Raw genomic sequence first — 11,856 nt, 5'->3', positions numbered from 1 at the left:
CTCAAATATTGATCAAGAACGAAAACACGGATTTCTAGATTTGCATTCCTCCGGATATGATTTGGTCTGATTTGTTCCCCACCCACCTACCTGCCGGATTGTCGCATTACCACCTTCGAAACTGGTAAAATGGCATCAAATGAACATAGAATGAAGTTATAATTTATATTATATTGCAGTGAAATCATAGGCTGCTGGAACGCTGTTATATTACAGTGGATGGAAAAATCAACGTACAAAGCCACAATGTAATGGACGATGCCAACACGGGGATGTTGAACAGGATCATTGCCTCCCTGTTTGCATCTTCTTGGTTCCCCGTAAACATTTATGTCTGTTTCGCTCATCATCTTCAAAGGTCAGCAGAAATTTGACAGGAGCTGCGAATGTACGGAGTGAAGTGCGTTAAAGAAATATTGTGATCTATCTTTTCGAGAGTAGTTTACTCAGTTTGCTTTCAGTGAACTTATCACTAATTTCTAATCAATTAATTGCAATTACCAGCATGCAAGCATAAGAATTACATTAACTGTTTTTCGATAACAAGAACAGTCGACATTTCTTGCTGCCAGTCAGTATAATTATATGGAACATTGCAAAAGGAAAAATTGAAATATTTATTCACTTAATTCGTATGCACCAACTACAGGTGGTTTATGGTACATTACACCCATACAGATAGTCACTCTGTGATATGCGAAACTTAAGCGAATGCAGTGGAATAACCACTGCGCAAAGCTGTTTGCAAACTAGAGTTCTTGTAGATAGCTGACGCAAAGAGGAAGGAATTTTGTTCATGCAAGAAAAGGCGTGATTCAAGCCTTCCTCTCTTTGTCTTTCTTTAGCACCGCCAAGGCATGAACCAGTTGTTTTATATGCAAGAACTCAAAAACGCTGAGAGAACCACAGGAGGAGTTACACTTACCGACAGTCCGACGAATCTCACAGCAGTGTTTTCAAGTTCATGCATCTGTGGTACAAAGGATTAAAAGTGATAAGTCACAGAAACACTGAATCCGATAAATAAAATGTAAAATTTTTGCATGGGTACTGCTAGCACTGCTACTTCAGTTTCCTCTCTTGGTGAGACGAAAAGCTTTGAAGTGTTTTCATCGTTAGCCTCCAAAGGCCCAACGTAGTTGAATTGAGTCGTGGTGGAGTGGCAAGCATTGGCTTGCACACTACTTGCGTACGGTCTGCTTTGTAGATTGCCAAGTATGACTTGCAGTATTATCACTCGACACAGAGCAGCTTTTACTAAATCTCATAAGTTATGGTTTAACGATGAGAACAGTGATGTTTATGCAGCTGTGGTGAACGAGCAGCCACCATATAGAGCAAAATTGTTTTTGGAAGTTATCCCAACCGATGAATCGTAGTTTTTAACGGATGCCGTAAATGTACGACTTTTCTTTTTTTTTGTGTGAATACAGACTCTGAGCCTGCCTGCGACCAGATTCGCATGCAGCTAGGTACAATGTATTTAAGTGGATTCCCTTACATAGATTAGTTTTTAAATAACGGAATTAGAACCCAGCCATGCAAGTAGAAGCCATATCAAAATGAAGACTTTTTAAAGAAACTAACAGTTATTCCTTATGTAAAACCGATCAAAAAGGCTACTCTGTATTTGATGCTTATGTCAGTGACTTTCTCAAGGACACACACAATTCTTGTACATTGCAGCCAATAAGTTCAAAAGTTATTTCCTGCCAAAAAAAAGAGGGAGTTATCATGGTGTTACGTCTTGTCTTTGTGGCGCATGTAAGCCGTCCGAGAATATGCCGATTCAGGTAGCATGATCCAAACACGTCTGGGTGATGGAAAAATGGCATCTGCACAACGATTGCAATCAGTGCTGCGCTTTCAAGGCGAAAAACTCAGGCATCAAATTTTGCAAATAGTTCTTCTCAGGAATAGTCATTTAACTGGCATGGGGCAGCAAATATACGCTTCGTATTGCTTGTTCGCGTACTTTTCATTCGCAGTGTTTGACCCTTTCTAAACTGCGCCTCTGGTATGGTCTATCTCAAGAAATTTCTCAAATTCACAGATTCTCGCGACGAGTCTTCCCATACAAATAGCCTTGTGGACACCGCTCTTCATTCTGTATTTGACTTCTATTTAATGCAGAACCATGAAAATGTAGCATATATTCCAACGAATGTATTTCATGAGGACGCTCTAAGTTATCTAACACAGCCATCCCGTCATGTGAACAGTTTCCCTATGCGTGGCTAATGCAAAACAAAGCCATAATATACACTATATAGAAGAGTTCCCCAATATCTGAGCAGAAATTGTGCTGAACAAGGACAGAAAAGTTCCCTTGTGTTTCAGTGGTTTACGCTAAACCGTACTGAGATTGCACTTATCCTAACGGATTAACGTATACCATCGAAACTCAAGGGAACTTTTCTGGAACGTCATACTTTCTATTTTCACGTGGTCACTCCGCTTGGAATCACTGGGACCTGTCGCTATTACTGCATGGTTGAAGCACTGCGTAACGAATCAGAGTAATGCAAGTCCAACTTCTGCATGGTAAGCCTAGGTCAACACACTACGTAGAAAAAATGCGGCTTCCCAGCTTAGACACTCGGCCGAAGGATATGGGTTCTAGTCTCGTACGATTGCACCGCAATTGACACCAACCTTGAAGACAAGACACGGCCGACGCTTTCTCATCAGCGCTTTTTAAAACTGGAAACGCGCCCACGACATTCTTATAAACTCTGTGGTACCGAGCTCTCGAGTTCTAAGAAGAAAGAGTTGTCAAAGCAATTGTCATCATTATCAAACTGCCTTGTAATGACATGCGTATTACGCTCGCGTACGACAGGGTCGGCGTCGGCTTTCTGGCTGCTATCAGTGTTTGATAGCAGTTGATCTCGAAGCCGTTCAGCCGTGTCTTTCCGATAGCTGGAACCCTCTCTCCATTTGCGCTTCCAGTCCTGGAGAATCAAAGTTGCTTCTTGAATTATTTTGAAGTCTCGAGATACAAACTTATTTCTCGGGCTGTCGACTTCGGAAAATATTATGCATAACTCTGTGGGCCTCTTTATCTTTGTAGGTTGACCACAAATATAATATTGCTGCCATGGTGGTGGCTATTTGAGTCATGTATGACTGGTTCCAAATCCGTCAGCTATCCGCGGTGGAAGATAGGACGCAGACCAACGGTTGTTTGGCCTCAAATAAAGATGGCGCATACCCACTACGGGGGAGGGGCATGACACAGGCAGTTAATTGCTGGCCAATGGAGGAGATGATGATGATGATGTCTTCGGGCTGAATTGGAGCATATAACTGACGTTTTCTTCTTCGAAAGGAATGCACGCGACAAGGCACTCATTTAAAGACTTCCTCACTAATATCAATTACTCTGCCCAGAAGCCTATGTATGTTTAATATTTATACGCTCAAAGCTTTAAAAAAAAAATGAAACTGATATGAAGTTGGTGCAATTTAACTTTCATTTTCTGGCATTTACTGAAACTTGGTTTAGCTCAGATCAGCACATTACGCTCTTCGCAGGTTATAAATCTATTTCTGAATTCAGCGAAGAGAAATTAGGGGGTGGGATGGCCTTGTAAGTGAAAGAACGCGTATATTTCGATCCCTTGTAGAGCTAGTCTCTCGTAAATGATTACATTGATGGTCTAAACATCCCGGGTAAAATACACTATAATGGTTATTTACCGCCCGCCTCATGGCAATATTTGCTTATTTTATGAATTTGTTGAGTCTTTCCAGAAATTCACGAACCAAGACAAGTTTCTTGTTATAGTACTTGGTAATCTGAACAATAATATTCGGATACCAACTCAATACAGATCAGATTACTTAAAACAATATTATCGTACACGTGCGAAAACGTTGTTGGCATGCCCACTTGAATAAGCGGCAATACTGAAACATTACCTGGTTAATGCTTTACAAGCCTTTTGCCAAGCAGTCCCACTATCGGCGTCTTTTTTTTCGAAATAATCGATCATCTTCTTTTTATTTCACTTTATCTTTCAAAAGACAATCTCACATTTCTCTTTACACAGGCAGCTCTAACGACCAAGCACTCCTAAATTCTGTTCACTTATGTTGGTTGGTTGGTTTATGGGGTTTAGCGTCCCAAAGCGGCTAAGGCTATGAGAGACGCCGTAGTGGAGGGCTCCGGAAATTTCGACCACCTGGGGTTCTTTAACGTGCACTGACATCGCACAGTACACGGGCCTCTAGAATTTCTGCTCCAAATAAATTCAACCGCCGCGGCCGGGATCTATGCAGTTAGCTGGGTAGATGTGTTTAAAACGACACATTGGCATGCAACGTATCAAATATTCATTGCGAGAACACCAGATATATTTAACAGGGCATTTCCACTCGTATAAGTGAGAAAATACAGGAAGGCAGTAAAATAGTAAATCCTGGTCACCTACTCAAGCATATTTAACAAAATACTCATTTGCACGGTTTCTAGAATCGCAGAATCAAGAGCAGCTTGCGGAATTTACGAAATTTCACAATAAATTAAACCTGAACATAAAACGAGCAAAAGCCACTTTTTACCGTCTAAAGTTTTCATAAATAAACAAGGCTGGATCATTTCGGCAATGTATGAATAAATTTATAGGAAATAAACAGCACAGCCTCCCTTCCGATTTGATAACCAAAGGGATTCGTTAGAGCGTTATTTCGCTCGCTAACAAATTTAATTCCCATTTCTTAAACGTGGAAACGTTTACTTCAGATCACTTACACTTACCAGTAAAATAATCTGTGTCTTATGTGACACCACGATGTCAAAGCTCAATATTTATGTCCCCGACATCTCAGCATGAAATTATTCTCCATAAATTCTATTATAAACACCTACGCTCCTGGCCCTGACGACATTACTCCATGTCCAATTAAACCTGCAGCTACATTTATAAGTGGGCGTGCAGTATCGCATTTGCGGCATTTCTAATATTAGAAAATGCAGTTTTCTTTGTACCGCTTCAGCTGGCCTGTTTGTATTCACTAAGCGCAATGACAGGAATGTAGCAAGCATCCGTATACCGTATTTTCCGGTGTATAAGACGCGGCTTTTTTTCGAAAATCTTGCTGGTGCGTCCTATACAAGGGTGCGTCTTATATGCGAATTTTTCATCTTTTTTTTGCGAGTTCATCGATTACTCCGGTTCATGCTCAAGCTTTTTTCACATAAAAAATATCACTACCAATAACGCGGTTGTAACACGGTTAATACTTCAATACCGAGACCGCCGTGCGCGACATTCTAGGTGATCTTTATTATGAAACGGCGGGGATGACGACTTCCGGGATCACAAACGCGCGGCTGTTTCGGAGGCCCCAAGCAAAAGTAATGAGAAGCGCCAAAAGGTGGTGACAATCGCGCTTCTCGCCATTGTCAAGACAAGCCGGCGTTCTTTTTTAGTCACCCTTTGCAACTTTTCTTGCTCCGTGTACGTAGTGCATGTTTCAGCCGAGTTGCTTCCAGAAATGGGTGAACCTTTTGATAGCGCATCTGGAGATGAAGGCTTCGAAGGTTTCAAGTAGAAATAAAAGGTTGTTATGGACATATGGGGAGCTGTATCGTTTTTTCTTTCATTTTTTTGCTAAAACGTGGACGGGTATGGCGTGAGTGTTGCCTTTTTCGATCACTCAGCGTTGCTTAAGAATTGCTCACAGGTGCGGTGAATTTCGCGATAGTCGCGCAAGCGTGTTTAATTAAGCCTCACTAGCTTAACTGGTAAACTGGGGCGCGTCTTATACACGGGTGCGTCTTATATACGAACTTTTTCAGTGACAGCTTGCATATATGGCTGGTGCGTCTTATACAAGGGTGCGTCTTATACACCGGAAAGTACGGTAATATTTTTGGCTAATATTTAATAAAACTAACAGAAGGCAAAGTTGCGTAAATTTCTGCCGCGTTTAGTCCCAGTCTACGGTATCAGCCCTGAAGATTAAAATAAATAACGCTCATAACGAGTACATTTTATTCAGAGAAAAGGCAGGTCAAGCGGGATTTATTTGATATCGTCCTTTAATCTAAAGGTTGCCGCGAGCCATGAAGTGGCGAAAAAAAAGAGCGGCGCGCGCCACCCGCTCGGCGCTCGTGAATTGGTTCGTCTGAGCCTTGGCACAGCCAAAACGTATCTGCTCACAGCCACTCCACTGATTCCAGGCAGCTACGTCTTTCTTCGCATCTTCGCTCCAGCGAGAAAAAGGGGCATGCGGCCCAGCGACGACGGGTCCTCAGAGAAGGCTGCGAAGCTGAGGGATGAAAGGCGAGCCCTATTGCACGCAGAGACTCGGGCTGGCTCGCAGAGCGAACCCGCTGCGCCTGATGCCTCTGCCACGGCCGCATTGCAGCCGCCATCGCTTTCGGCCACGGGGCCGTCCGAGAAGCCAGCGAAGCGTCGCCGCCACCGAAGCAACGGCCGCCGCAGCAGCTCCTCCCGGTCGTCCTCCTCCTCCAGGTCCGGCACATCCCAGGCCGGGGAGAACGCGGAGGCCGACAGCACTGCGAACACGACCACCGAGGCCGGCAACCGACGTCGGAGAAAACGCAGAAAAGAACTCGACGTCTCCAGTACGCCGGTCAGGTAAGCTGTCGCCTATGCCATCATTCTTGCAGACCACTGAAAATGAGCTCTACGGGCGCTCCCGCTGTGCGCCGTTAGGACGGAACTATGACCACTGCAACAAATATACACTATAACTGCGCAGTGCAATGCGTTAACTTCGATTCCACTGGCCGGTCCAATCCCACCGTGCGCGAGACCACCCTCACGACTCTCTGTCGGGCGGCAAAGTGTGAAGAGCTTTGTGCTCAAGCACGCCGCTTGCGCGCGTAAATTCCGTCCTTCTGTGCTGCTATGGCATTACTGCTGGCCGCATGCTGTTAGCCAGTAATTGGTATTACTTCAAAAAAAAACTGCGTGATAATTATGTTAACTAAAGTGTTTAACCCTTCGCATCTCCAATGCAGCACTCCTCTCGCGTTCTCTTCCTGAAATCCTCTCTTTCAGACCTCGAGGACCTCGTCAGGACGAGCCGCCGACATCCGACGCTGCCGACCTCGCGGTTCGAGGTGGCGCCCGTGCTGACAGCAACACCCCAGACAACAAGCCAGCGCAGGAAGCAACGCCGCCAGCCTCTGCAGCGGCGACAGGCGCCTGCGTATGCGAGGAACCCAGCGACGGGCTTTTCGGTTTTGAGCCCCTTGCACAGGGTCCGCCCGAGGGCGGAGAAATGAAGTCCGAGATGATATCTATGGTCTCGGCTCTGTCCCGGCCCGGTGAGCATAAGACGTAGAGCGTCCGCTGTAGGAGCGCTGGAAACGTGGGGCGTCGCGAGTTCATTTTCTTCCAGAACCCGTCCGCGCTTGCTTCCGGAGAGCATTCTTCGCGCAGCCACGTCTCACTTGTCCCGTGTAACTTTGTAACCAACATAACTGCCTTCTTCTCCTGACAATGAAGCACGAGGCAACAGAGTGGCGCAGCGTAGTGGCGTACTGCAGGCACATAGTGCGGTTTCTCACGTGCCTCTTGGTATCTTTACTCGCTCATACCTATTCTACATTTTCTAATGTGGGCGTGTCCTCAATCGTCCTCCCCCCCCCCCCCGCCCACCTTCCTCCCCCCCCCTCTCCAGATTAAGAAAGCTCACGTTTTGAAGCCTATTTTAATGTATGTTCAAATTCATCATCATCATCACACTGTTACGCTCACTACTGTGCAAAGGCCTCTCCCAAGCATCTCCAATTAACCCTGTCTTTTGCCAGCTGCGGCCACCATATTCCCGCAATCTTCTTTATTTCATCCGCCCAACTAAATTGGTGGTAGTGGTTTATTTAAAAAAAATAATAAAAAAAAAGTGAAGCAAAAGAGTGTTGCCGGCCGCGGCAATTGCTATCTAATATCTTAAGCACCCGAGCTGCAGCCGGCGGAAACGAAAGGGAAAGGGAGAGGATAGTGAGGAGAAGTATAGAGGGGAGCGACAGCAAGAAAGGACAGGGGAGAGCTTTGTACACTATTTACAAAATAGAAAAGTAATCAGGTTCGCGCCGCTCGCGCGCTAATGTCCATGCATTGTCCGAAAATAAGTGCGCGCGAGCGGCCACTGCGCACAATCACTTACACAAGAAGTGAACTGTATGTACATAGCCGCGCGCACGTAGCGTCCTGTCTCGGATTAATCGCGCGCGCGGCACACTGCACTAGCGGCCGGGGTGGGGCGCCCGGCCGCGTATACCGTCCGAGGTAGCACCCACGGAGCGTTCGTGTCACGCGTGCACTACCTGGCGTAGAGCAAGCGGGGAGTCAAGTCCGCCTGCTCGATGAACGCACAGAGGCTCACCATTGTTCTGTCACGGGTGCGCGCACTGCCGCGCGGCCACAGGAGCGCTTCGAGACTGTCCGGGATGATTCCCAGCGCCCTGTATGCCGCGAGCATCTCGCGACGCGGCACTGCAGAAGCGGTACAGCGAAGGAGCATGTGCTCCAATGTCTCCACTGCGCCGCATTCAGCGCACGCGTCGCTTGACGAAAGTCCGTGGCGCACCCGTCTTTCCCCGGGCCACACGCAGCCGACGCGCACTCGGATGATCATCGCCCGCTGGAGGCGCGACAGTGAGCGCGCGCCGACGAGAGAAATGCGCTCTCCTCGCGCGATGCGAGGGTCCGGGTGTTGCTGACGGATGTGGTCGTAGATCACCGCACGCACGTCTTCCAGGGCGAGCGGTTCGTCGCTGGGAGGAAGCTGATGTGCGGCGGTGGCGAGCTCGTCGGCTTGCTCGTTGCCGCGGATGCCGCAGTGACCGGGCACCCACTGCACGCGAATACTGCATCTGCGCTCCGCGAGGCGCTCAATGCGCTCGCGTAACGCGCACAGCAACGGGGTGCCACGGGCGGGAGTCTGCAGGCGGCTGAGGGCGGCACGGGAATCACACAGCAGAGCACACCTGGGTGGCGGCGGAGTAAGGGTGAGCACCAGGTCCAAGCCCAGGCGTAGACCCAGTAGCTCCGCCGTGGTCGAAGAGCCCAGGTAAGCCACTCTTTGCTGGCGGTGCAGCTGCAGGGCGGGGATGGTGGCCGCTGCGGCGAGCGAGGAGTTTTCGCTCACCACGGAGCCGTCAGTGAACACAAGCAGATGGTCGCGCAGTTGCTCGTAGATGACGGCTCCGGCTAGCTGCTGCACTGCACATAGTGGTGTGCTGCGTTTTCCCGCGATGCCGACGATCTCTCGCTGTACCTCCGTCGTGAGGGGCCAGGGGGAGCAGAGGCCGTAGGGGGGCGTGGCGCGCGTCAGCTGGTCATATTCCTGCAGTGCCGCGCCCATTCTTGAGCGCGGGTAGTGACGAAGGCGCTGCAGGAGTTCGGCGCCGTCTGGTGCGCGGTGAAGGCGGTCAATGTGGTGCAGTGAGCGCTGCGTGGCCTGTAGCTGCAGCGGCCACGCGCCCGCCTCGGCCAGTGTCGCCTCGCATTGCGAGTTTCCGGGTAGACCGAGGCAGGTCCGCAGCGCTTTGCGATGCTGCACCTCCAGTGCCTTCCATGATGGTTTGCGCACCGTGACGAGGGGCAGCGCGTAGAGTATCGCCCCTAAGGCTGCGGCGTTGTAGAGGCGCAGCGCAGCCTGCTGAGAAATCCCCGGGCGGTGAGCTTGTGCACAGCGGCTGTAGTCCTCTTCATCTGCTGGCAGGCCCTGGTCGCCGCGGGGCGGAAGGAGAGGCGCTGGTCGATTTCCAGGCCGAGGTACCGCACGGAGCTCTTGACGGCAGCGGCGTCCCAGCCAACGTCAGCGGCGCCAGGCGGGCGCATCTGCGAGCTACGCAGGCCATGGCTGCAGTCTTCTCCGCGCAAAGCGCCAGGCCGAGGCCCCGCAACCGGTCGCCGATAGCGTCAAGGGACCCCTGGAGACAGTCTCTCACGCGGGAAGCCTCGCCCGGAGGTCCCAAGCACCACAGAGCGATGTCGTCCGCGTATATGGAGATGTACACGCGGTGCCGGTTGCCTGTGGGCAGACAGCCCGGCACCGCCGACATCGCCACATTGAAGAGGAACGGGGACAACACCGACCCCTGCGGCACGCCTAGATCCACCGGGCGGGGCTGAGAGAGAGCCGCTCCCACGCGCACGCGAATAGTGCGCGCGTTGAGGAACCCCTGCACATAACGCAACAGACGACCGGCCACGCCCGCCTCTTCCAGCCTCGCGAGAATTACCGCACGGTGGACGTTGTCAAACGCACTCGACACGTCGAGCAGCAAGAGCAGTGCTACCTGCCGCGCCGCCACGGCGTGCTCGAGTGCGGAGACAACGTCCGCGATTGAATCTGCCGCGCAGCGCATCCCGCGAAACCCTGTCTGACGCTCGTCGAACAAGTCTGATGATGATGATGATGATTGCTTTGGGGTATTCTTGGGAGGGGATACTGGTCCCGACGTATGTTGGCCAGTTGGTGGCATCACTCTTGGGGACCAGGGGAAGGGGTAGGGGGATGTAGGGAGGGGAGATGGGAGGGGGTATGGTCGTCGCCTCGACGGGAGCGGTCCGTGTCCTTGCAGGGGGAAGGGTCTTGGAGTAGCGCCGCCGCCGCAACAACAGCGCCGGGGGAAGCCTCGGTGCACTAGGATAGAGTGCAAGCACCGGGCTGGGGGAGGCAGATTCCTAGACCTTCATGTGGCTGGGAGGAGCCGAAGGTCTAGAAGAGTCCAGGTCCAAGGCTGCAGGTCCAGGAGGCCGCAGGCCTTGGGCTGCAGGTCCAGGTTCCTCGGGCTACAGAAGGATGTCCAGGCCGGTCTCCTTGAGGTAGGCCAGCAGGAGCCGGCAGGCGGGCAGAGGGTTCCGGGCCGGGAACAGCAGCTGGTCCTCCGTGTCTGCTGGCAGGCCGAGGGCACGGTAGCCTGCAAAGAGACGGCTACGAGGCAGGGCAAAAGTAGGGCATGCACCCAACAGGTGACCCAGGGTGCCTGTATCCCCGCACGATGGACAGGCAGGGGAGGAGGCCATACCAACGACGAACTTGCGTGTCGGCGTCCATGAGCATCCGATGCGGAGTCGGAGCAGGAGGGCACGTTCTCTGCGCGGGATCTTGTCTGGGAGCCGGTGGAAGGGCCTGCACGCAGAGATACGCCTGTCAGGGTGCTTTGCCCTTACCGCTCGCCTGAGTAGTTGCCGGGCAAAATCATGCGGGGCCACTTTGGTGGTCACTGGCGACCCATCGTTGTGGGCAGCCTTGGCGAGGGAGTCGGCATCCTCGTTGCCCTGGACGCCGGTGTGGCCAGGGACCCAGTGAAGGGACACCTGGTAGCCTGTATCCTCCAGTGCGTGCAGGTGGGCACGCAGGACACTCGCCGATGTCTGCGAGATGTGTGGCCTGCTCAGGAGCTGGAGGGCAGGTCGGGAGTCGCACAGGACAGCGACAGGGCCTGGTGGGGTGGTGGACCCGATGAATTCTGCTGCCAGGTGGAGACCTGCCAGCTCAGCTGCCGTGGAGCTGCCCGGGAAGGAAAGTCTGCAGGACCGGGTCTGCTGCAGTTGGGGCACCGCCAGAGCCGCCGCTGCCTGCCCTGTGGCTGGCAGGACCGAGCCATCGGTGAAGAGGAGGGTGGTCCCTTTGCACTCTTCCAGGAAGGCAGCAGTGGTCTGGCGGAGTGCTGCAGCAGGGGAGTGGCGCTTGGTCACGCCGTCAAGGTCCAGGGTGACCTGCAGAGGAGGTCGGGTTGGAAGAGGGGGGAGGACTGGGAGGCCCTGGGGAGGGCCAAGTGTCTCCACGTAGAGTGCGTGGAGCTTCCCCATCCTAGAGTCGGCATTGGCCTGCAGGCGAGCACGGAGGGCACCGCCATCA

Source organism: Amblyomma mixtum, chromosome 1, assembly GCF_055824585.1.
Source record: "Amblyomma mixtum isolate Tamu chromosome 1, ASM5582458v1, whole genome shotgun sequence".
NCBI classification, from domain to species: domain Eukaryota; kingdom Metazoa; phylum Arthropoda; class Arachnida; order Ixodida; family Ixodidae; genus Amblyomma; species Amblyomma mixtum.
Note: the sequence above shows the minus strand (reverse complement) of the source record.